The 25,283-nt window shown below is 40.8% G+C and overlaps 2 long non-coding RNA genes across 3 annotated transcripts; both read left to right on the top strand.

The window, feature by feature from the left end:
- Positions 1 to 952: 952 nt before the first annotated feature.
- On the top strand, positions 953 to 16,835 carry LOC120728276. Of its 2 annotated transcripts, none has more exons than XR_005694676.1 (3): positions 953 to 1,004; positions 14,743 to 14,882; positions 16,419 to 16,835. It is a non-coding gene; the product is annotated as an uncharacterized LOC120728276 (long non-coding RNA). The 2 variants fall into 2 exon arrangements; XR_005694675.1 differs by lacking the exon at positions 953 to 1,004 and adding an exon at positions 12,974 to 13,025.
- On the top strand, positions 1,034 to 5,328 carry LOC120728284. Its single transcript, XR_005694684.1, has 3 exons — positions 1,034 to 1,271; positions 2,047 to 2,131; positions 3,361 to 5,328. It is a non-coding gene; the product is annotated as an uncharacterized LOC120728284 (long non-coding RNA).
- Positions 16,836 to 25,283: the final 8,448 nt, after the last annotated feature.

Consider the following 25,283-nt stretch of genomic DNA (forward strand, 5'->3'; position numbering starts at 1 on the left):
AATAATTCTGATCATCGAGAAGTTGAAAAGTGAAATCCTGGAGTCTCTGGTTTAGTACGAGCAGCTTTTTGCTGACCTGGTTTAGATCCACGTTTCCTCTGACAGGAAGATCAAACTGGGCTGTAGGCGACACAACATGGAGAGTTTGATGTTTCTGTCTTAGAGGGAAACATCAAATAATACAAAGTTGTTCTGAGTGATCACCTTTGTGTGTTTATGTCAAATCAACCTGAGTGTTGTTTCTCTTTAGTTCTGATCTCACTGCTGAGCTGCACAACAAACCAAGGTCAGTAACCTTCTTCTGTCACAGTTTAAACCTGATCAACTCTGACAGGTTTTACACATTTGGATTAAAACTTTCAGTAAAGATCTCAAAGACGTGATCATCAGTTTTTCATTTTAACCCTCACAGCTCGTCTGACTGTGAGTCCCAGCAGCTCTCAGATCTTTGAAGGAGACTTTGTGTCTCTGAGCTGTGAGGAGGACGACAGCTCTGCTGGATGGACTCTGAGGAGAAACACAAGCAGACGACAGAGGACTCAGTGTGGAGGAGATGGGTTTGGACAACCAGCTGGTTCTTCCTGTAACATCACTATGATGATGCTTCATGACAGTGGAGTTTACTGGTGTGAGTCCAGAGAGGGTCCCATCAGTAACATGGTTAACCTGACAGTCACTGGTAAGCTGAGTGTGTGGAGTTAGTGTTGATGAAGCTGTGTGTAAATGGATGAAATGCTGTAGTTTGTCTCTGTGTTGAGGTGGATCAGTGATCCTGCAGAGTCCTGTCCTCCCTGTGATGGAGGGAGATGACGTCACTCTGCTCTGTAAAACAAAGACCACTCCCTCCAACCTCCCAGCTGCTTTCTATAAAGATGGCTCCCTCATCAGGAAGCAGCCTACAGGTCACATGACCATCCAGCATGTTTCCAGGTCTGATGAAGGCCTCTACAAGTGTGACATCAGCGGTCATGGAGAGTCTCCATCCAGCTGGATCACTGTCACAGGTGACACACTCACCTGTCTGTGTTTCTGCAGCTTTCAACATTCAGAATAAACTAATGATTACATGTTGTATGTTTAAGGGAAACCTACAAAAACATCTCCATCTACTCCCACACCTGTATCTACATCCACCTCTATCCCTACATCAGCCTCTGCCCCTGGTACTTCTCTTATTCCTGTGTTAATCTCTGTTGGGTCAGTCTGTGTCGTGGTTCTACTGGTGTTACTGGTTCTACTGGTGAGAAGAGATGTTGACCTGAAACCTGAAGGTGGGTTGTTGTCAGTTTGTATTACCTGCACTGCATTGAGATGGCAGCCAGTTGTTTTGAATTAAAAAAAAAGCTTATTTGAATAGTTTGATTCAAATGTGGCTCGTCTGCATTTTAACTGGCCCAGAGAACAGGTGTCGAAGCTGTAACTGCTCAGATGTGTTTGATTTTGGTTTTGGTGACACACAAGTTGTCAAGAAATTGTAATGTTAAAGGTGTGGAGAGAAAAAATATCGTCATGTGTTTTTCTTTCATTCTCTCAGACTGGGTCTTAATGTGATGATTTGTCTTCATTAAATATATTTTTATTACCTCCTGCACGTAAAACCACAGCAGCAACTTCCTGTTGGGGAAAGTTAAATGCAGAGTCACACTTGCAACACAGGAAAAAATGTAACATACATTAACTGGAAACACTTTATCTGGGATCTTAGGTGGTTTCCAGTCTCAGAGAGAGTTTTGTTGTACTGGTTAGACTGCTTACTGCCGCGTGTGCTACTTTGGCTAATAACAGTTTTCATGTTGGACACATATTTGCTTCATGATGAAGTGTGTCTGATTGTATTGAAAGAAGATGGCAGCTTTGTGGACACCAGGTTCTTTTTTCACACAAAAGCCGGCGGTTTCTTTTATTCAGAGGTGTTAAAATGAGAAAAAAAAGCAAAAACCTGCTGCTCTCTGTAAAAAACGTGTGATTTCTTTTAGACATTACAAATAATAAAGAAAATGTGCAGATTTCATACCTGCTGTAATTTAAATGTGTTTTATTTTGCAGAGATTTATACAACTGTGGTTTACTCAGCAGTGAGAGCTGAAGACGTCAGTATTGGAGACAAAACCATCAGAAAGAGGAGTCCAAGGTACAACTGCTCTTTAACAGAGACAACCCAACCGCACAACCTGTTTCCACACATCATGCTAAGCTAAGCTAACCACATCATTGCTCAGTCTTCACAGACTTGTGAGCTCTCCGTGACAAATGATTTCCTGTTAAGTTGTCTAGTTCATTTAAAGAAACATGAGCAGCAAGATGTGAGCTTCGTTAAATTCACCCCTGTTGGTCTTGAAACAAAGCTGAACAACAACTATGATATTACGTTTTTATTAAGTTTTAATACATTTTTATACAACAAATATCATCACAATAATAATAATAATAATAATAATAATAATAATCTCTGTGAGCCAAAAGCTCAGAAAGCAGAGTGCTCCAAACACTCTACCACAGTCTATTTTTATTTGTCTTTGTGTGTGAATGATGTCACAGAGGCAGGGTATCAATATGTCCATCTCAACCAGTAAAGCCCCAGCCACATGCTGTTTAATCAACCAATCAGAAGAGAGTTTTGATTAAAGGGACAGGAGGGAACACAGTTGGCATCAGACAGAGGCTGCACAAAGGCCCCATGTAAAGAAGGATTATACTGAACTGTGAATCATACAAAGCTACTGTAGTAGAAAAGAAAAACATGCAGCTGGAAATTGGCAGAAAATGTCCACCTCAAATGTAGAAATACAGCATGTTATGTAATATCAGATTAAAGATACCCAAACTTACAGTGATGTTCAAAATTTATTGGATATCATTTTTGTAGTTTTGCATCGGTGCACCAACACAGCAGGTTTAAAATCAATTAATCAAGATGTGATTGAAGTGCAAACTTTCAACTTTACTATTGCATTCATTGTTTAGGAATCAGTACGAGTGAGGTAGGCCATCAACAGTCTGAAGACAACCTGCACAAGAGCCAAAAGCCTCCATAAATGATATAAATGACTTTCTTGGCCTTTTCTGGGGGAAATGTACTAACGGAGTAGAGAAGGTCGTACAACAAAGTCTCTGAGTTGATAAAAATAAGGTCAATTGCTGTGAATATCTTATATCAGAAGGTCAACCCCAACCAACATCTGAATTGGACTACAATGTTATTCATATGGAAGCTCTGTGATTTGTATCTGAGCTGGTTCCCAGTAAAGTCTGAACTGGTACTGTGTGTGATGCAGAGAGGTGGAGATTGGAGGTCTTGATTGAACTACAAAGCTTGTAATCATGTTTCCTGTTGTTTGAACTGTGTGTGTTTGTGTTCAGACTTTAAACCAGAGCCAGACGTCATCTACTCTTCACTGAAGTAGTCCACCAGTCCAACCATTGACATCCAGCTGCTGGTCTTTAACTGGTCTCCCCAGCACTTCAGACCAGAGGACATCCACAGATTTTTAAATGTCTTAAGTCTTTTTTTTTTTCTCACTGAGAAAACCCATAGACCCATAGGACTCGAAAATTGCATCATGGATTTTTTTAAAGTGTCCTTTAATAAGGAATCACAGCTTCATGGTTCTATAAAAATGTTTCATGTCTTAAAAAAATTATGCTTTTTATGTGTTTTTTTATGTGCCTCTTTTGTAGAAGTGAAATGAGTTAAACAACTAAAAAAAAATTACATACAACACATTTTAACTGGAATTTAAAAAAATGCCATTTTGCAGCAAATCTGCAGTAGGAAAATAAAAATGTGATTTGTATTTCTATTTTTAATTTCTTAGCACTTATTCCCATGGCAAACGCCTTGCTTCTGAGGGTTTGTTCTCACTTGTTTTAAACATTGATGCTTCCTGATATATCTGGTTTTGTTATGATTTAATTATGATTATATCACTGTCAAATTTCAGCATATTCAGACAAAGCTGCTGAAGTTGATTCACATACACTGATATTAAAGTATCACATACCAACAGCAGACAGTCAAACAAAGCAGAAGTAATTTGGGGGGCTTCAGGGTGAGGGGTGAACTGTATGTTCACTTCATTCAAACATGGAGATTTGAATCTCTCTGTTTTAAATCTCCACTGCTTTTTCCAGCCTTAACATTTTTACCAACATCATGTTTGTCTTTATTGCCAAGAGCGATTTAGCTTTGATGAAAGGGTGCAGTGCTAATTTATTAGCTAGTGTCAGATAGCTTGGTTATCAAGCTGCTTCCATAGACTGTAAGGAGTCAACAGAAAGGCACTGATAGCTGCTAAATAGAGCTTTGTAACATAAAAACAAGATCCTAGAATTAAACTTACCAGAACTGGTAATGTTTGTTTATGCAATAAGCCACATAGTATTGGTTACACATTTGCATTAAAAATACCCCCAAAGCACAAACATGGATGAACAATTGGCTGAGGTGAAGCCTAACAGACAGTTGGCAGTTACAGCAGCCTGTGTCCATCGACCTCTCAAAGAGGCCACGCCCCTATTAATGCAAACTTTCAGGCTCATTAACATTTGAACAGCTGCGTTATAAAGGCATTCAACTCATGCATACTTCATATGAAGGAGAGTGTTAGCTATAGAGACCAAATATACTTTTAATAGCAGGTTGTATAAATTTTTATTTCTGCTGTAAAGTTGAACATGTTCACATGAGTGTCTATGGAGAGTGACTGACTTTACAAATCTCAAGTGGACATTAGAGGAACTGCAGCATTTGGTGCTCTTGGTTTGTTCAGTGTTGTAGTGGGAGGAGTCAGAGACACAGAGTTGGACGGAATTAAGATTTAATGTTAAATTAGGTTAACATTAAATTAGATTAAGATTAATTATGTCATAGAAGCAAAAGTAGCTGAATTTAAGAAACTGGAAGCCTGTGATGTGTAAAATAAACCCAGTTTGGATTATGAGTAAATGATTTTACATTTAACCGCATGATGGTATCAGTCAAATGAATATCAGTCTGTCTGTAGATTTTCACACCATGTTAAGTTCTGTGTTTGCTGAACTGTGTGTTTGTCCTCTGTGGTTAACACTAACGAGTCTGCCACTGTTTCTGAGGAAAAAAAGCTTCATCTGCAGGTGTTTCAACACAGAGGTGTGAATTTTAAATAGAGGAAGAAACACGTGAGTTATTTGTAAGAGCATTTCTGTAAACTCACACAGGTCAGAGACTGTTATCATATTTACTAAACATGAAAATATATTTTATTATTGGTGTAAATTAAGCACATTTCCTGCTGTATTATTCACAGTTTTCCTTTTAACATTTAGTCTTTCATATTTATGACACCAGCATCTTACATTCCTTCTGTCTCAGTATCTAAATTCTGAGCCTACCTCTGATAAAGTTCATATTTTAATAGTGACGGCCTGTTAGTCTGATTGGCTAACATGTGAGCTGACTTTAATATTCAGCTTTTGTGAGATAAGCACACCTTTATCAGGTGTGTTTATCTCACATTTGACTTCATGTTAAACTATTTTAAATTTCTAAAATAACCTGAGCAGGAACTGAAAACTCTCTGAGTGTTTCATATAAAGATTTGTGAGTGGCAGCAGTTTCATGTCTGTTCTCAGCTGTTCTGTCTGCAGTGACGTCCTCTGTGTGTGTTTTACTGTGCAGACACTGATCCAGCTGCAGTTTACTCAGCAGTGAGAACTGAAGACGTCACTTATGGAAAAATCATCACAGACAAGAACAAACGATCACAGATAAGAAGTAAAGCTGCTCTTCTTCACTTCTGCATAAAAACGTCCTGAGGATGTTCACGTGGTTTTTATCCGTCTGTGTTCGAGTGTGTTTCAGAGGTCGCACAACTTCAGCTCACACATAAGTTCTAAAAAAGATGAGTTAGTTGTTAATATGAGTTATATGAAGAAGAAGAAGGCTGAACAAAACAAAGTGTTCTCAGCCTCCTGAACTGTCCAATAACGCAGTGAAACATTTTAAAACCTTTTACGTCTTTTAACTTCTGCAAACTGAGTTCAGTGAAACGACAGCAGAAGCTTCCTGTTGTTGGCTGCAGTCAGACTGAATCTGAGGACACTGACGAGAACGTGTCGGCTTTCTTCCTTGTGGTTAGTGTGTCGGTCTGCACTGAAAGAAGATGGCGTCACAGCTGGGAGGCCAAACCAGGAGAACGGACTCACAGACACAGATGGAGCCACTGATAAACATGATAACAAAATATACAACTTGAGACTCAAACCATGAACTGTGAATTATGATGCAAACGTGAGCTATGAAATAAACAGGAAATACTATGAAGCAGTTTTCACTTGAACACTGTGACTTTGGGGCAAAGGGGTAGTTAGACTGAGGGGTTGGACCAGGATGCTCAGAGTTACAGTAATGAGAGGAGACGAGGTTCAAAAGGTGTTTGGATGCAGTTCAGGTGAGTGAAAACGAGGTCGTGAAATGTCTCACTTATTGCAGGTGGATTGATGGCGTGGAGAGGGTAGGTGAACCAGGTGAGCAGAGATAAATCTAGAGGAATCAAGTAGTCGAGTTAGGTGAGTGAAGTGAGCATAAGGAGTGACCAAGAAGCTGCCAAGAAGACCAGCATCCTACTGAAGGTGAGTGTTGAAGGTGAGTCATGTTTCAGCGAGGTGACCAGGTGGATTACTGTAAACAGAGAGAGCACAAGATGAGCAAAGTTTCACGAGCGCTGTGGCGGCCCACACTAACAGAGGTTAGAGGAAGATCTGGCAAAGAACCATCGCTGGTCTTAAGTGCCAACAGCTTGATTGCCAACAGGTGTGGACTGCACGCTGGATTGCGGTGACTCCGCCCAGAGGTGGAACCACTGGCTCTTTGGAAAAATATCTGCACTCACCCACCGATGCATCATTATAAATACTGTTTAAACACAGCTGTAACATGCAGTTAGTGTATAAAAATGTGTGAACAAGACATCTTCTTCTTCGTCTGAATACAAGATATTTAAGGATAAAACCCAGATGAGAAGTTTCCACACAGCTAAAGCTGCTTCTGTCAGACTGAGGATGGACTGAGGAGCTGCACCAATATCAGATTAAATTATTGTGAACTATGAATTCTGCAAAGCTGCTCTGGACAGAGAGGCTGCAGACTCTGCTGGTGGTTCCTGTGTTTAAGTCTCACAGCTCGGCCTGTTGAGGAGGAGACAAGAGAGACACAAGCTGATGGTCTCTGTGGGTTAAAGGTTTGGGTTTGGTTTATTTCATCCATGTCTCACAGCTAACGTTTGTGGAGTGTGGAAGTGCTGTGATGTGTCACTGAGTGTCACTGAGTCTGACCTGAAACTTTGCTCCACTGAAGTTCCAATTAAGTTTTTCATTAGGTGGTAGTTCCTGGCACCAGGTACTTCTGTAGTACCTACTTTGTTGAGGCTCTAAGCAATCTGAAAATGTGACATGAGCAGACTATTTTCCACCAAGTGGATGTCAGTGGCATCTCATGAGTCATGAGATGAGTTCTGGCAGTTTGGCAGAGAATAAAAGTTATTTGCACCCTTGTAGGTGGGAAACATTGCGTTCCTGTGAGAAAGGTGTAGTGGACTCCAACGCCACTGACTAATATTTATTAGGGTGTGAGGCAAACTTGTGGACAGGTAAGGAAAACAATACAGTTGGAGGGATACTCCTGCTGCGTTTTACTGTCCAGTGTAAGTCATCTCCTGCTTTCATTTACAGAGTACCCAGCTGCCGCTTTGCCGAGTGGATTTCTGGCTGCGGGTAAAGGACCCGACACATCAGTGTGTTTTGATTTGTTTTAACCTGGTGTAAATCGATGGACTGTGACTGCTGCGGCTGTCGATTGTGTTTGCTTCTTGTTTTATTTTTCTGTATCAGTAGACACAGCAGATATTGATTGTCTTTTAGTGTTTTATATGAAAACACCTTTATATATATATATATATAATCGTTGCAGACAGTGAAGACGCTGCGTGGAATACAAATCCTTTTTTCTTTGGTCTTGCCGCTTTTTGCATGCACCGCCTGAGTGAAGACACCACTGAAGATTTGCCTGTGTTTTGCCCAGCTGGGGTTCAGTGTGAGTGGCCGTCCCTTTTTAACGTGTGTGATATGTTGATTTGTTTTTAACAGGTTCCCCACAGCGCTTATCCTGTCTCATGGGCAATCATACAATTTGATCGTTTTTATCATACTTAATAAAGTAAAGCTTTTTAATTGTTTTTAAGTGCTGCTGTTACACATTTACTTTTATTTTGTATTAAAATTAAACCCATTTTAACTGACTGTGTGCCTACGGCTCTGTCCTATACCTACCACGGGTCACATAAATGCAATCCATCATTATTATTATTATTATTGTTGTTGTTGTTGTTGTTGTTGTTATTGTTATTATCTCCTTCACAAAAATTAACACTGTCATTTTTTAAACCAAGGCAGCGAGGGAACAGCTACAGAAATAGCAACAGTATGATACCCCAGGTATACCATTTGACTGGCGGAAGATCTAGAAAACTTTACATGGGGAGGCAAAGTATGTGAAGATCCTTTATATGTAAATGCAGCAAGGTGATTTTTAACGAGCTTTTAAGTAGAAAATTTTCACTCACACCCTGTTAGATTTGTATTGTTGATTGTCATTTATGCTTAGAAATATCTACTCATATATGCTTAGAGTGTATAATCAATGTCATGTTGGTAGAGGTTTGATCCTTGGTAATCTGCAAAGACATTGTGTGCATTCCAGAGTGCTCCGGCATTCACACCCACATCCTGGGAGCATGGGACAGGTCGTACCTTCTCCTATTGTTTTGTGGTAGGATAAACGTAGTTATGTCAGTTTTAGTCTAAGTGGCTTTTGTTTAGATGAACTGCTGGACTTCCAGACCAGCAGGTTTACGGAAGTCGTTTATGGGGTCACACACTGACCCCCCCCCCCCCCCCCCCCCCCCCCCCCACACACACACACACACACACACACACACTCTTACACAACGCACAGGCAAGGTACTCTTTGTGTATATGAAACGTCATATGTTAATGAACCTATGCATATTCATGTAACCTCAATAAAAGAGCAGTGTTACGGGGGAGCGGACAAGAGTCTGATGGAGGTCAAGTGGGTGGAAGGACACTTGACTCCAGGCAGGCCTCCCTCATGCATGAGTAACACAAAGAACTTTGCCTACTTCTGTTTTGCTTTTGCTGTGTAGTAAAGTGTCTTGAACGTTCCAGCGAATAAGTTTATGCTACAAACCTATCACACCCTGCAGCACTTCCTGCCATTGACTGTGCACCTTTGTTGCAGCACGTGGTCAATTCTGATGGTAAACAAGTCCAGGAGAGTCATGCTGTGTTGAGGTCATCTGAGTGAATGTGTGTGTGGGGTTAATAATGATATTACAGGTAATCAAATGTTTTGCCATACCTGCACTGTTTCAGTTGTCATTTATTCATTTTTGTGTGTTATTTTATTCTGCAGCGGGGCACAGAGATCCAGCTGCAGTCAAATCAGCACTGAGAACAGAAGACGACAGTTATGAACAAATAGTCATCAGACAAAAGTGGACCAGAGGGACAGCTGCACTTTATTCTCAATGCTGGACAGAACCAACCAGCTGCTGGTCTCTAACTGCTTCCCCAGCACCTCAGACCAGAGGAGGGACACAGTAAGACCAGAAACATCAGAGCTGTGAAGTATAGACTAGAGATGGACCGATCCGATATTATGTATCAGTATCGGTCCGATACTGACCTAAATTACTGGATCGGATATCGGAGAAAAATAAAAAATGTAATCCGATCCATTAAATATCACGAAAGCACCTCACAAAACTTGCAACACGCCGTAGCTCACCTCAGAACGTTAGTACGTCGGAGCAGTGTGCATCACGTGATAGAGCGGCTGTGGCATGCGGGACCTGTCGGTGGTCTGGATAGCATTTGGAGCTTCGCTAGCAACCCGGCATTTCATCTCCGACAAAGTTATCCCGAGAGAAGTAAAGCAAGTGTGTAAGTCCATCTCTGAATGTTTGTAAAGCATTCCTGCGTTAAGCTTAACAAGCGACTGCCTCTTCTTGCTGCTACTTCAATCATGAAACTGCTTAATGATCAGCTGATCGGCTTTTCTGTCGCGAGTCCGTCTCTCTTGTTGGTTTTTGGCCCACTTTGCACCAGAAAGAGGAAACCAGCGGCTGAACAACAGCAGCACGTTTAAGCTTGATCAGCTGTTGTTAGAATTTATTTAATATTACTTTCTACTCGAGGATCTTTTTCTACGTAGCTGACGCTGGTAACTGTGCAGGGGCGGATCTAGCAAAGTTTAGCCAGGGGGGCCGATAGGGCATTAACAGGGGAAAGGGGGCACAAAGACATACTTTTCTTTCTTATTCTCATTTAAAATGTCTAGCTTTTAATAAATAATTATCTGACACCCAAAGTTTTAATTTGATGCAAAATGAATAGAAGTCAATTACTGTATATAGTGACTATTAAGTCTAATATATATACCCTAGTAAGCTATAGTACTTTGGGAAGGTACCATCTGTGCAGTCTGCAATTTTGTTGAAGAAAGATGTTGAATCTATTTAATATTTTAATATATTGGAAAATAATTTATTTCTGTGCATTTGTTTTTCACACTGCATCAAATTAAGGTTGATTACGTCGATTAAGCATCATGAGGTGGAGCGTGAGGGGTGGTTCCCTATTGTTTATTTATTTATTTTTGTTGTTGCTGGGAGTTGGAACCCTATTAGTTAGGTTGCTTAATATTTATGCTAAGTACTCTTTAAAATACCAGAATAGGGAGGATGGTGTAGGTTTAAGTTTATTAGATTGATCAGTATTGCTGAACTATGAAATGGTTTTTTTTTTGCATACAGGTATAACAGAATAGCTTTAGTGTAGTTGTTGTTTTAAACTTGAGTATGAACTTATACAAAATGCAGCAAGATATTTAAAAAACAGTTTTGTTGATTAAAAAACACTATATCGGATTCATATCGGTATCGGCAGATATCCAAATTTATGATATCGGTATCGGACATAAAAAAGTGGTATCGTGCCATCTCTAGTATAGACCAAAGCAATTCCCGCACATCCACCGAAGGGGTTTAAATCTGAAGATGACACAGCGGGAGAAGCTGGAGATGACTCATGTAGCTGACATGATGGTGTTGGACTACCAGCAGAAGCAAACAGAACCCAAGGTCAAATATATTAAAACTAAGTATAAAATAACACAAGGGCCATGACGACAAAGTATTAAAGACGGATGATCTGCTTGTATCTATGTTAGTGTTTAAAGTCCAACATCTCCCTCTAGTGGCCACATATAAAGCATGTGTGAGGATGGTGTTAATGTGAATCATAGTGTTCCAGTCAGTGTGTCTCTGCACAGCTGTAATTAAAATGTGTTCAGAGGGCCTCAGTGTCTGAATGGTTCCAGTTCAGCTCCATAACAGCAGCGTCCCTGGTTTGATTCCTGTGTTTCAGCTCATATCTGCCTCTCTCACTGAGGGGACGTCCACACACACACTGACACCCCACTGTCCTTGAACCAATAGAACAGCTCCTACTCAGAGGAAGAGGGCGGGCTTTACTTGGCGTCAGTGACAGAAATGAAAAAAAGCTCAAATGAGTGAGAAGGACGATGAAGGAAACATCTGTGCTGTGTCTGCTCTGTAAGTAGAATCTCTGTGTTTGTTTGAATTCTTGTACTTTGACTGCCTGCTCTCCTGATAACTGATGATGGAGGAGAAGACATGAAAAACAAATCAGGCTGAATTCAAGTTCAAACACCACGAGGACCAACTGCAGGTCTGAAGTTTCACAGAGTTATTGATGAATTTATGAGTGAAAAGTTGAAATAAAATGTTGGTGTTTGTGTGAACAGAGCAGAGGACAGACCTTAGTTCAGTACTAGTTGTTTGTATGTATTCAGTGTAACTATAATGTAACTTGAAGGACTTCCTTGTTCTACAGTAACTACAGAAGCAGCTCATGAAGCATGAAATGATGTGATCAGTTTTATTTTATAATTCTGATCATCGAGAAGTTGAAAAGTGAAATCCTGGAGTCTCTGGTTTAGTACGAGCAGCTTTTTGCTGACCTGGTTTAGATCCACGTTTCCTCTGACAGGAAGATCAAACTGGGCTGTAGGCGACTCAACATGGAGAGTTTGATGTTTCTGTCTTAGAGGGAAACATCAAACAATACAAAGTTGTTCTGAGTGATCACCTTTGTGTGTTTATGTCAAATCAACCTGAGTGTCATTTCTCTTTAGTTCTGATCTCACTGCTGAGCTGCACAACAAACCAAGGTCAGTAACCTTCTTCTGTCACAGTTTAAACCTGATAAACTCTGACAGGTTTTACACATTTGGATTAAAACTTTCAGTAAAGATCTCAAAGACGTGATCATCAGTTTTTCATTTTAACCCTCACAGCTCGTCTGACTGTGAGTCCCAGCAGCTCTCAGTTCTTTAAAGGAGACTTTGTGTCTCTGAGCTGTGAGGAGGACGACAGCTCTGCTGGATGGACTCTGAGGAGAAACACAAGCAAACAACAGAAGAGTCAGTGTGGAGATGGGTGGGGAAGACTAGGTGATTCTTCCTGTAGCATCGGTTACATATACTCATGGGACAGTGGAGTTTACTGGTGTGAGTCCAGAGAGGGTCCCATCAGTAACATGGTTAACCTGACAGTCACTGGTAAGCTGAGTGTGTGGAGTTAGTGTTGATGAAGCTGTGTGTAAATGGATGAAATGCTGTAGTTTGTCTCTGTGTTGAGGTGGATCAGTGATCCTGCAGAGTCCTGTCCTCCCTGTGATGGAGGGAGATGACGTCACTCTGCTCTGTAAAACAAAGACCACTCCCTCCAACCTCCCAGCTGCTTTCTATAAAGATGGCTCCTTCTTCAGGAAGCAGCCTACAGGTCACATGACCATCCAGCATGTTTCCAGGTCTGATGAAGGCCTCTACAAGTGTGACATGAGCGGTCATGGAGAGTCTCCATCCAGCTGGATCACTGTCACAGGTGACACACTCACCTGTCTGTGTTTCTGCAGCTTTCAACATTCTCCAAAAGTTGATTCTGTTCATCTGGACGTAGCGTTTTCATTGGGAGAAACGTTTCGTCACTCATCCAAGTGACTCTTTCAGTCTCAGCTGGCTGCAGGTTTCCCCAAACTTATAAACAGTACATTTGCATAATGACTGAAACCAGCCCACTGAAGGAACAATGGGCTGGGAGGTCAGTTCCTTGATCATAATTATGCAAATTCTCATGACCATTGATCAACAACCACTGATCAATGGTCATGAGTACCATTCACAGAGAGTTGGGGAATGGCTGCAATCACAGCATTGTAAGATGGAGAAAGATGTACCCTTAGGCCCCCTCCTCGATTCAGAGATGGTCTTTCCCTTTTCACGTAAATGGCCTCCTTGACTCTGCACTCAAACCAGCGTTCCTCCCTGTCCAGGATGTTACATCCTCATCCTTGAAAGAGTGTCCACTGACCTGTAGGTGTAAATAGACTGCAGAGTCCTGGCCTGACGAGGTGGCTCTTCTGTGTTGTGCCATCCGCTTCGCCAGAGGTTGTTTGGTTTCCCCGATGTACAAATCCTGGCAATCCTACACTTAACAGCGTACACTATGTTACTCTGTGTCGGGGGACCCGATCCTTGGGGTGGACCAATTTTTGGCGCAGCGTGTTTTGGGGTTTAAAAGCCACAGAGACCCGGTGTTTAGAAAAAATGCGTCTCAACTGCTCCGATACTCCTGACACGTATGGGATCACTACAGGTTTTCGCTTGGGCAGCGGTTGTCCTTCTGTCCTGGATCGGCTGGAGCTTTCTTTAGGTGCCTTCCCAGCTTTGACAAAAGTCCAGCTGGGATAACCACATTTACTCAGGGCCTTCTTGATGTGCTGTTCTTCTGCCTCCCTGGCTGCTGTGTCAGTGGGGATGGTGTTCGCTCTGTGCTGTAGCGTCCTGATCCTGATGACACCCAGTTTGTGCTCCAGTGGATGATGAGAGTCAAACCTTAGATACTGATCCTTATGTGTAGGTTTACGGTACACATCAGCTTTTAGATGTCCCCCATCACTGATGGAAATCTCACAGTCTAAGAAGGCTAACCTGCCACTTTTCATATCCTCCCTGGTGAATTTGATGTGTCGGTCCACCGAGTTAATGTGATCCGTGAATTGTGGTACATCCTGAGATTTGATTTTCACCCAGGTGTCATCCACATATCTGAACCAATGGCTTGGTGGTGTTTCAGGGCAGGATAGCAAAGCCCTCTTTTCCACTTCTTCCATGTACAAATTGGCCACAATGGGTGAAACTGGGGAGCCCATGGCACACCCACGTTTCTGCCTGTTTCTGTAGAACTGACCCTTGTATGTGAAGTAGGTCGAATGAAGACACAGTTCCAGAAGCAAACACACTTGGTCGATGCTGAGAGTGGTCCTGTTGCTGAGGTTGGGGTCATCCTGTAATCTCTTACGGACTACCTCCAACGCTTCTGTGACTGGGATACAAGTGAAGAGACTTGGAGATGTTATAGGTGACCGAGTTGATCACACAGACAATCGGTCTCATGACGTTTCTCCCACTAAAAACGCTACGTGCCGATGAACAGAATCAATATTTGGAGATTTACTTACCTGAATGATTGAGCATGTATCAAGAGGTTTCAACATTCACAATGTGACGAGAACTTAATGAGTGTGTTTGCTTTATTTTAGACAAACGCACCACCACACCTACATCCATCTCTCCTCCATCATTCTCTCCTCCTGTTCTCTCTGTGTTGTCATCTGTTGGATCAGTCTACTGGTGTTATTGGTTCTTCTGGTGAGACAAGATGTTGACAGGAAACCTGAAGGTGAGACTCACGTCATCATTAACGGGTCTGTGTTGATGCTGATGAAGGAGTCAGTTCAACAGTGCAGCTCGCTGACTTGCTGTAGCAGGAGTAAAATATCTCAGAATTGTTCGATTTAAGTGAGGCCCATCTGCATTTTCTTAGAACCACATGTGGTCGTGAACAATGATGGAAATTCACCTTTTATGAACCATTCTAGACAACTTCAGCTTGTTTCCTACTCTGTTAGCATCTGTGATGCCGGATGGCAGCTGTTGCATGTAGTTTGCTAGCTGTCATATAGACTTGAAATTATTAACCTTTAATATCATGATTTTGGGGCCACATCTGGATCACAGAGTATTTGGAAGTACAGTAGCGGCACATATGAGGCCCAGATGTCGTTCACAAACAAGTGTGAACGAGATCTGGGCCTGAGACACATAAAGAGACCCAAGATCATCAAATGTGTGTTTTCAGCCTCTCAAACAGTCCTTTAGTTACAGCATCATTTCTAAAGTTCTGCATGTTAAACAGCAGCAACATCCTGCTGACAACCGCAGTTAGTCTGATGCTGGTGAGAGTTCTCACTGCAGCATGTTTTTCCAGCTTGTGGTGAGGCGTCTCAGTCTGCACTGAAAGAAGATGGCAGCTTTGTGGATGCTACCTTCCTGTTCACACAAACACCTCACCGTTCTGTCCGTCATTCATTGGTTCACAGCAGAAGTGCTGACAGCTGGGAAAAAAACACAAGGTACTTCACCACAGCTGTGACACAGCTGTGGTGAAGTATCTTCATGCTAATGTGTCAAACACCAACATGGTGCATAACACTTTCACAACATAACAACTACGCCGTGGAAACACAGTGTGTGTCTGTCACACTACTCTAATTTCTCAACATCTGCAACACAGTGAACATTTAACACATTTTAACCACAGTGGAAGCTTCTGATCACAACAGAGGCTGTGTGTGTTTGATACAACATCTCTCTGTTGTCAGAAAACCAGCTGCTCTTTTAAAATAAACTTACTGGCATTGTGATGCAATAACACCTGACTCATATACCTGTCAGCAGGGCCTGGGTCTCTACATTGATGTTTATTTAAAATATCTCCTTGTTGATGCTTGTAACCCAAAATATGAGTTATGTAAATAATCCACAAGACAAATGTATCATTTCCAGTGTAACAGTTTCCATTTGTTAACGATTTTAATAAAAACGAAATAATGGTTCCTGTTTTAAGTCACATTTAAGTCACATTGTTCTGACTGTGAGAAAGAAGAGAGAGAGAAAGTGGAAGCAGGAAAAAATGACTTTTCATGCATTTCTTGAGCTAACGGTTACAGATTTGTGAGCTCCACATTTGAGATTTTGAATTTGAAGAAGCAGTTAACATGTGAGCAGTATGAAAGCTCTGTGATTTGTACCTGAGCTGGTTCCCAGTAAAGTCTGAACTGGGACTGTGTGTGATGCAGAGAGGTGGAGATTGAAGGTCTTGATTGAACTACAAAGCTTGTAATCATGTGTTTGAACTGTGTGTGTTTGTGTTCAGACTTTAAACCAGAGCCAGACGTCGTGTACTCTTCACTGAAGGAGTCCACCAGTCCAACCACTGACGTCCAGCTGCTGGTCTCTAACTGGTCCCTCCAGCACTTCAGACCAGAGGACATCCACATATAATCCATGTCTTCTTCCCTAATTAGACTCATAGAAGTTAAAACTTTTATCTTGTTTTTTGTTCCTGTAAAATAGACATTAGAAATCAATCTGAATCAGATAAAATATAATTGAATATGTTTCCATTGAATAGAATCTAACACCGACTTTCAGTTGATTAGTTGTCTTTTCTCTACCAGCCTTCAGTCTTTCATTAATTTCTCTATTAAACCCTTTGGATTTTCTACTTTTGCCTTTTGGTAAAAGCACCATTTTAAAAGTCTTACATTAAAAAAGTCATTTGTTATTATAATGCTGCGTCCTCTGGAGTTTTACTGTTTTCTATATTTTCTTTATCTTTGTTGGATACTACGTTTGGGGACCTGGTTTGTCTGTTGCTTGTCTGTAGTTTCAAAAAGGTGCCAGATGGTAAATTTGACTTGTTCGAGGTCAACTAACCAATAAATGTATCACAGGTTCTTTATTAACTAGCTGACAAAAAAGGGGAAAACAGTACACTGTGTTTTTATTCTTAGGAAATATTTTACTTATTTAGTGATACAGGAGAATAAAAAATATCACAACATGAAAACGGAGAGCTGAAGAGAGAAAGTAGAGCTCCTCTTACTAACAGTGATCCCAGGAATAACATTTGAAATCTGCTGCCATCTACTGGTAATACTGGGTGTTACAGCATAGCAGCTTCTTTCTAAATGACAGCAGTCATTTATAGCTTGAGCTTTCAGTGCCCACCTGGTGACCCTAGAGGTAAGGTTAGGATTTGTTTGCATTTTAAACACATGCTAAATGATGGTTTCATTCCTTACAAACCATCTGTGAGCTTAACCCGATCCACTAACAGGCTGGCTGGATAAAAGTTGCTCTGGTAAAGAGCACGAGGAATACTCTCTGACCTGCTGCAGAGACCTGGCTGAAGAAGCAGAAAGCAAAAACCAGAAAAAAATCAGCCAAAAAAACGATAGTTCCTGAAAGTAGCACTGAAGGCCAAATTAAAGACTTTATGTTTGAATTAGCATTTGTAATTAGTTTCAGATCTGCTCAAAGAGAAATTCAATCAGGTCTTCTGCAAAGTTTAGTCCTTCGTTCTTATTAGCCCTGCTTGACGAGTATCTACTCGGGTCAGATTGACTTTGTTTTTAAGGTTTTCCATTAGGGGGTAGTACCTAATAACAGGTAATTTTTTTATACTGGACAGGGTTCAAAGCAATCGGAGGCAATCAGGGGTCCTCTATTTTTGTGTTGTGTTTGTGTCACATACGTAAATGGACTTTGGGCAACATTTCTAACAACCCCACATATTAGGAGGTATGAATTCTAATGGAAAATGGACAAAACTGAGTGGATTCAATTAGGTACAAGTGGGAAAAAGGTTCTAACTGTTCAACCTTTACACACATTTGCTTGATACTATCATAAATAATTTTCATGTATTTTACCACACTTATGCAGTTTTACTCACCATTGTCCTCTGATAATATAACAAACCAATGAGCTGGTTGTCTGAAAGAAATGGAACTGAAAAGAGACGAGACAGACATATTTGTGATTGGTCCAAAAGTCTGAGACACAAAATGTGGTCATATTTATCTCTGTCTCTGAGTCACAGTGAGGAAGTCAGTCACGGTTTTGTTTTGTTAAGGGTATCAGAGCTGCTTTCTATCACTTAAAAAAAATTAAGAAATCTAGCAATATATAATTCCCCAGTTTTGGTGAGAGAAATCCTGGGATTTGATTTAAATGTTACTGAGCATTAATTAGCAGGCATCCGAGTCTGTGTGATGCTCCCATACAGTCTGTGGATGAGCATATTTTTTTTGTCTGGCAGTTTTAGAAGCAGAATCATCGTCTGAATGCTTTGTTGTGCCAAACACAAAGAGATGCATTATGGACTCTCTGTAGGCTCCTCTCTTTTTTATCTTTTTGTTTTATTTATTTATTTTATTATTATTTAATTCATTATCACTTCCAGAGCAAAAAAGTGGATGAAAGCCACTTTGGGAGAAGACAGGAGAAGAACGCTAAGATATTAGAAGTGACAGAGAGAATGTGAGTGTCTGTGTTGAGCATTTGTCATGAAAATGAACTTGGAAATGAGGTTGAGGCTGTTCATGGACCCCCAAGAGTGCTGAAGACCTAGAGTCACACATCTCAATCACAACTGTTCGTCCATCCCAGCAGGGGAAAGAGGGAGGGCCCAGATGGAGCTCCCCATGCCAAGTGCAGGAGTGCCAGTCACCCACACAAAAACTGCACAAGGACAGATGTACTGAGAGACTCCTGCACTGATGTTTCATAGGAAAGTCCAAACAGCCTCACTGCTTCTCCATGAAGAACAAAGATTTGCTCTCTGTGGCTCCAACACAACTTAAAGACAATCAAAGGTGGACAAAGTTCTCCAGAACAGCTGTACCTTTATTCATTAGAACAAGTATATTGCAGTTCACTGAGAGACAGACAGATTTTGTCTTTACATATCTACCTGTTTCCTTGGAAACGAATCCAATTGCTGTAACTGTGACACTTGCTTTGCATATACAGTAGATCTTTGTCAAAAAATGAGGATGTGAGCTTTGATGTCACACACAGTGGTGTCGAAGAGGAACAGGAATCAGTTCGTTCAGCTTTTTAGTACAAAGGTCAGTTCACCCACAGATTACTTTTACAAAAAAGAAATTGCTTGTGTTGAACAAACCTTAATCGGGCCCCTTTTAACCGACAGAGAAACTCTCACTTTTTATCTTTATATGGATTTTTGTTCCATCCTGATGATCAGAAGAGTGAGGATTTAAGAATTTCTTAAGAATAACTAAAAGTAAGTGTTAGCTGTCTTTTTTAAAATCATTTTCAGCCTTTTTATGTAAAAAGTAAAAAGTTCATTTGTAATGGTTACAGTTTGGTTAACATCCACCCACAAAAATGTTTTGACAGAACAACTGATTCAAAAAGTCACACCTAACACTACCGTTTCTCTCCAATTCCCCCTCAACCAGCCTAGAGAAGTTAACATGATTTAAATGTAAATAAAAGGCTCGTCTGTTTACATCTCTCCCTCACAGAAGGATTCTCTGCAGAGCATCAAATCTGCATGGCAAAGTGACACACGTTAGGTGATCTTCATCCTTGGGAAAAGTGGTGTCAACTATTTCCCAGTCTCCTAGTATTTGTGCCTCACACAGAATCACAATTCCATTGCTGGACTTCCTCTGCGCTGTCACTTTTAGAGCTTGGCACGCTCTCTCCATCCCTCGAGTTTTCATGTTCCAACGCTGCTGAAGGTTTAAGGCAGAGCACGTCGTACACCTTAGTTGTCTTCCTCAGCATCAACATTGAATCTTTCATTTTATTTAAGATTTTGCTGTGGGAAGTCTCCTCTTGATCTCCTGGAAGCTCAGTAGCACAGCTCTCTGTGTGATGTCTGCTGTGCTGAAGATGATCTCTGATCCTCCTGAAGCCTCTCTCCAGGGGCCCGTTCTTCGTACGTCGCTTACTACATCCAAGATCAAATCATCGCGCTACCCGTGAGCTCGCTAATCCGGTTCCCCGAACACACCTGCTGTTGACGATTAGTACAGCTGGATGAAGTAATGTGAGATCACTGGGTGTCGTAAAAGGGGCTACGCATCGATAGTAGAAACATTGATCGGCAACCCTCTGATTGGTCGGCGAAAATGTCGAAGGAGCGCGCTCGGTATTTTTCGGCAGCAGAGCAAGAACTCTTGAGTGAGGGATTTCAGGAGTTTCAGAGTTTAATCAGAACTCAAGGGAACACTGCAAAGGCTGCAAAAGCAAGGAGAGAGGGCTGGCAGAAAGTTGCTGACAAATTAAACTCGTAAGTAATTTAATAATAACAATAATAACGGAGTGGATTGATATAGCGCTTTTCAAGGCACCCAAAGCGCATGACAATGCCACTATTCAGTCACTCTCACATTTACACACTGGTGGAGGCAGCTACGGTTGTAGCCACAGCTGCCCTGGGGCAGACTGACAGAAGCCAGGCTGCCATATCGCGCCATCGGCCCCTCTGGCCAACACCAGTAGGCGGTAGGGCAGATTTATTATATTACACTATATTATCCAATATTATATTACATTATATTATAATATGTTATATTATATCCCCTTTCACATTAGAGCCACAACAGGACCCACTAGAACATGGGAACAAGTAAAAGTGAAATATAAGAATATTCTACAGAATGGTAATATTTATCACTTATATTGCTTTTCGTCTCTTGGAAAGAGACCCTGGAATAATCTGTTTGTTTATAACAGCAACCAAGAAAAGGGCAGAGCACAAAAAGACAGGTGGTGGTCCTGCACCCCCTCGTCAACAAGTTGGTTAAGTAAATAATACCCTCAAGGGAAAATCGATATCTCTCTATGAGCACACTGTCGCGCTGAGCTAAAGGATCCTGTCTATCCCGCAATATACGCTGGATTCTGTGGACTCTCCTTATCAATCTTGCACCTTCCGCAATGGGTGGCTCGCGTAAACGGACAGGACATGGCTGCGACAGGCTTCCCAAATCCACCTTCGCTTTTATAGCCGTGGTCTCTCATCTTGATTACACAAAGTAATTTTGCAATTACTACTCTGAAATATGAATTACATCTGTAATAATCACATACATGTAATAGAATGTTAATAGTACATTTCCCTTTTTTAGGAAATGACCTGTATGTATCTGTGTGACATCAATAAAAGGATCAGGTGCTGCATTATCTTTAGTTACATTGATGTTATTTATTTATGGTGAAACAGTGGTGGAATATTGCTGTTGCTTTCGTATAAATGAAGCGGACATACCTGCGTGGCCGCGATCTAATCCTGTTTACATAAAGTAAGCCTGCTCCCGAGCAGGTTTATGCTTACGGCTCTGTTGCTATGACAGCAAGTCCCGGATGAGCTTCGGGGAACCGAACGATCCAAGATCACGCGAAATCGTCAACAATCAAATCCAGCTAACCTACTTAGCGAGGTACGAAGAACGGGCCCCTGGCCTCAGCTCCCATCTTGTGGACGATCAGGATATGATGTTCCAGAAGATCCTTGTTTAATTAAGTTGTTTAACACATCCCAAGTTCCTTTTATATTGTTTTTATTTTCATATAATCTTCTTCTATAATAAAGTTGTTTACTCATTCTTATAATATCAGTCAATATGCTTTATATCTTTGTTCCACTTCTTTTGTTTTTACTTTGATGAATTGTTTATACAGATTGTTTTTCTTTTTGCAAGCATTAATAATTCCTTTTGTGAGCCAAGGACTTTTTATCTTTTTTTCTTTGTCTTGTGTTTGTTTACAGGACAATGTTTATTGTACAACATAGTGAAAATATCTAGGAAATTGTCATAAGCCTTGTCCGCATCTGACTCTTCATACACCAAACTCCAGTCTTGTTGTGCTAAATCGAAATTGAAGGCATGAATTGCTTCTTCATTTATTGTTCGCTTTGCTATCGTAATCTTGGTATCTATTTTTTTTTTAAATCACAGTCACACAAAGTAAAAACTGGTAAGTGGTCAGTTATGTCACAGCCAAACAGGCCACTATTAATTTGGAAATCCATGACATTAGTAAAAATGTTGTCAATAATAGTGGCGCTATGTGATGTTATTCTGCTTGGCTTTGTTATTGTTGGATATAGTGATAAGCTGTACATCGTGTCAGTAAAGTCGTCAATGGCTTTTGACCTTGTTGGGTTTAGCAAATCAATATTAAAGTCACCACAGATGAATAGTAATTTTTGGTTCACCGAAGCAAACATTTTTTCTATCCATTCATAAAAAGTGTCAATACTTGAACTGGGTGTCCGATATATGCAACTTATTATAACATAATTAATAATTATAACTTATTATAACATTTCTCTTTTTTTCATTTTTTTCATTCATGATCTCAATAGTCAATTTTTGACCCTAATTTACGAATAAATTCTTTACAAATCCTACCATGTGGATTCTTGGATTTTTTTTTTCACATTCTGTCTCTCACAGTTGAAGTGTACCTCTGGTGCAAATTACTGACCTCTGTCATCATTTTAAGTGGGGGAACTTGCACAATCGGTGGCTGACTAAATACTTTTTTGCCCCACTGTATATCAGCATTAACAGGATCTCAGTTTGGTTTTTCACAAAGCTGCTGATCTCAGACCTGCACAGCTTCTGTTTTAAACACTTGATGTACTCAGCTGCATGAAGAGCACAAGCTGATTTTCTCTGACACAGTTAAATAAAATCTGATGAAGGTCAAAGGTTGTCACTTGTATGTCGAACTACAAACTTGTGATCTGGAATTCTTTCACAGTTTTTGCAGATAGTCTGTTATTTACCATAAAGTGATTAAGAGGTATTTGTACCAGAGTAACCAGAGAGGATCATATATTTTTAAATATATAACTTTCTACAGGACTGAATATAATATCTGTATGTAAAAGTCTGGAGCCTCTGGGGAGTATCTAAGTATTTATAGCATTACACAGACCAAACGTATCATCACAGTGTTCATGAAATGCTGGGTTTATCCATCTCCTGGGAGTGCTGAAGATTTCCCTGTGAGGGAGCTGCTGGTGAAGATCATGAGTCCTGCTTGATCCATGCGATGAGCTTCAGTGTTCCTGGTGTTTCTTAAATAAAGCCTCTCTCAGTGGGTCAACAGAACATCTGGCACAGGACAGCTGTGATGAAAGAAAGGGAAGAAGTTTCTCCAAATCTCTGGACCCAGGAAACCCAGCTTAGTCCTCATAGTCTCCCTCACTAGTTTCTCCCCAGCGTGAATGTAGCTATTGATATAATATGGACTCTATTATTAAATGAAAAGAACAAATTAGACTACACCACTGAAACCTGCTGCTGTTTTTAAAGTTTCCATGTTACCAGGACGTAGACAGCTCTGAAGATTTTAAACAGCTTTAGATCCTTTACACTCACAGTCTTAAATGTTAAAATCTCAAAGGACAGCATTACATCGCTACACATCTGCATCTAGCATTGCTAACTAGCTAGCAACAAGGCTCCAACCCATTGCGTATGCTAGCGACTAATCTAGCAAACAAATTAATAACAGAGTGATTTTAGATGTTTTAGAACTATGAGATGATAAGTTGCGTGCCTTTTTCATAACAGTGACATGGTTGTATTTACCTTAATTGAACGAGTTGTCAGTCGCGGTAAACCCATCAGCAAATAAACTGGAGCAGCCGGGCTACGTAAAAAGTGTAGGGGGGGGGGCGTATGTGCGATCACGTCAAGACACTACTGCGCAGACTCTGGCTCCAAAAATGCAAGATGGCAGCCTTCACAAGCAGGATATTTTGGCTTCATTTTTGCACAATGGGAGGAGGTGTTGTTAATGTTTGCTACAGTCATAGGGACAGACCCGAGGCGGCTGGCGGTCCGCTTCTTACTGAACTTCAGGTAAGAAGTTATGACCTGCAGTCGATCTGGGTCAGATATAAACCAAGTTTAGGTGGAGTTTATTTTTGTTGTGCTGACTTTTTACAGTTACAATAACGCGTCCTGTGTACTAGCTAGCATGACGGAGTTTATATACGGCTGGGCGGGTTCTATGATGTTACTGATAGTGAACTTTATTTTATTCATAAGGCTAGTTAGTAAAGTTGCCAACTGTCCCGTAAAAAACGTAATTGTCTCGTATTCAGAGAAAATATTACGTGTTTTGTATTGAGGCGAAAAGGAACAGTTTGTCCCGGACTTCAGTTAGAATGGAAAAAGACACAAAGCTGGAGTTATTCTGCATCTTTATGCCGTCAGCTGCCCCTTCTTCTCTCATTCTCTCCCCTCCCTCTCCTCGGCTTTTCTCTCTTATTCTTTTATCGCCCACTTTGCGCTAGAAAGAGGAAACCAGCAGATGTCGCGCTAAACAACAGCAGCACGTTTAAGCAGCTTGATCAGCTGATGTTTGCTGGAGCCACAGCTGTAAAAGCTGCTGTTGATGATATTGGTTTGATATGTGGTGAGAAGGAAACGTGAAGATGGAACCAGGAGATGTCCTTACTGAATCATCAGAGCTGAACAGGTTTCTGAGAGACAAATAACACCAGGATCCTTTTCTACGTAGCTGACAGCTGGTAACTGTGCAGGGGTGGATCTAGCAAAGTTTTGCCAGGGGGCCAGGTAGGGCATTAACAGGGAAAGGGGGCACAAAGAAATACTTTTCTTTCTTATTCTCTTTTAAAATGTGTAACTTTTAATAAATAATTATCTGAACCAAAGTTTTATCTGATGTAAAATGTATAGAAATCATACATATACCAAGAAGACAGTGTAAATCACTGTCACAGCTGTGTTTGTTTTCATTCAAAGACTTTATGGCTTTAATACCTGGTGGGCCGATATCCAGTCAAAATGCCCAGGGCAATTTTTTGTCGCAGTCCAGACCTGACTGCAGTGATGGTTTTTGGTACCCCAAAATGTGTATTTAGATACCAGGTGATCAGCTGTTCGGGAGTCTACCCAGGACTGAGTGTAAACGTAGAGGAGATAGTGCTTTTGCTGTAACAGCTCCAAAACTGTGGAACAATCTGCCTTTAGAGATAAGACAGGCCACTTCTGTTTCTTTTTTTGTTTTGTTTTTATTTAATTATTCTGTACTGTTTTATCTTGTTTTAAATATAAGGCTATTTTCATTTTTATGTATTATGTGCTTTTTTTTTTTTTTACTGTTTTCTTTTATTCTATTGTTCTTAACTCATTTATTGTACAGCACTTTGGTC

This window comes from Simochromis diagramma, unplaced genomic scaffold, assembly GCF_900408965.1.
Source record: "Simochromis diagramma unplaced genomic scaffold, fSimDia1.1 OVJJ01000341.1, whole genome shotgun sequence".
Taxonomy (NCBI): Eukaryota; Metazoa; Chordata; class Actinopteri; order Cichliformes; family Cichlidae; genus Simochromis; species Simochromis diagramma.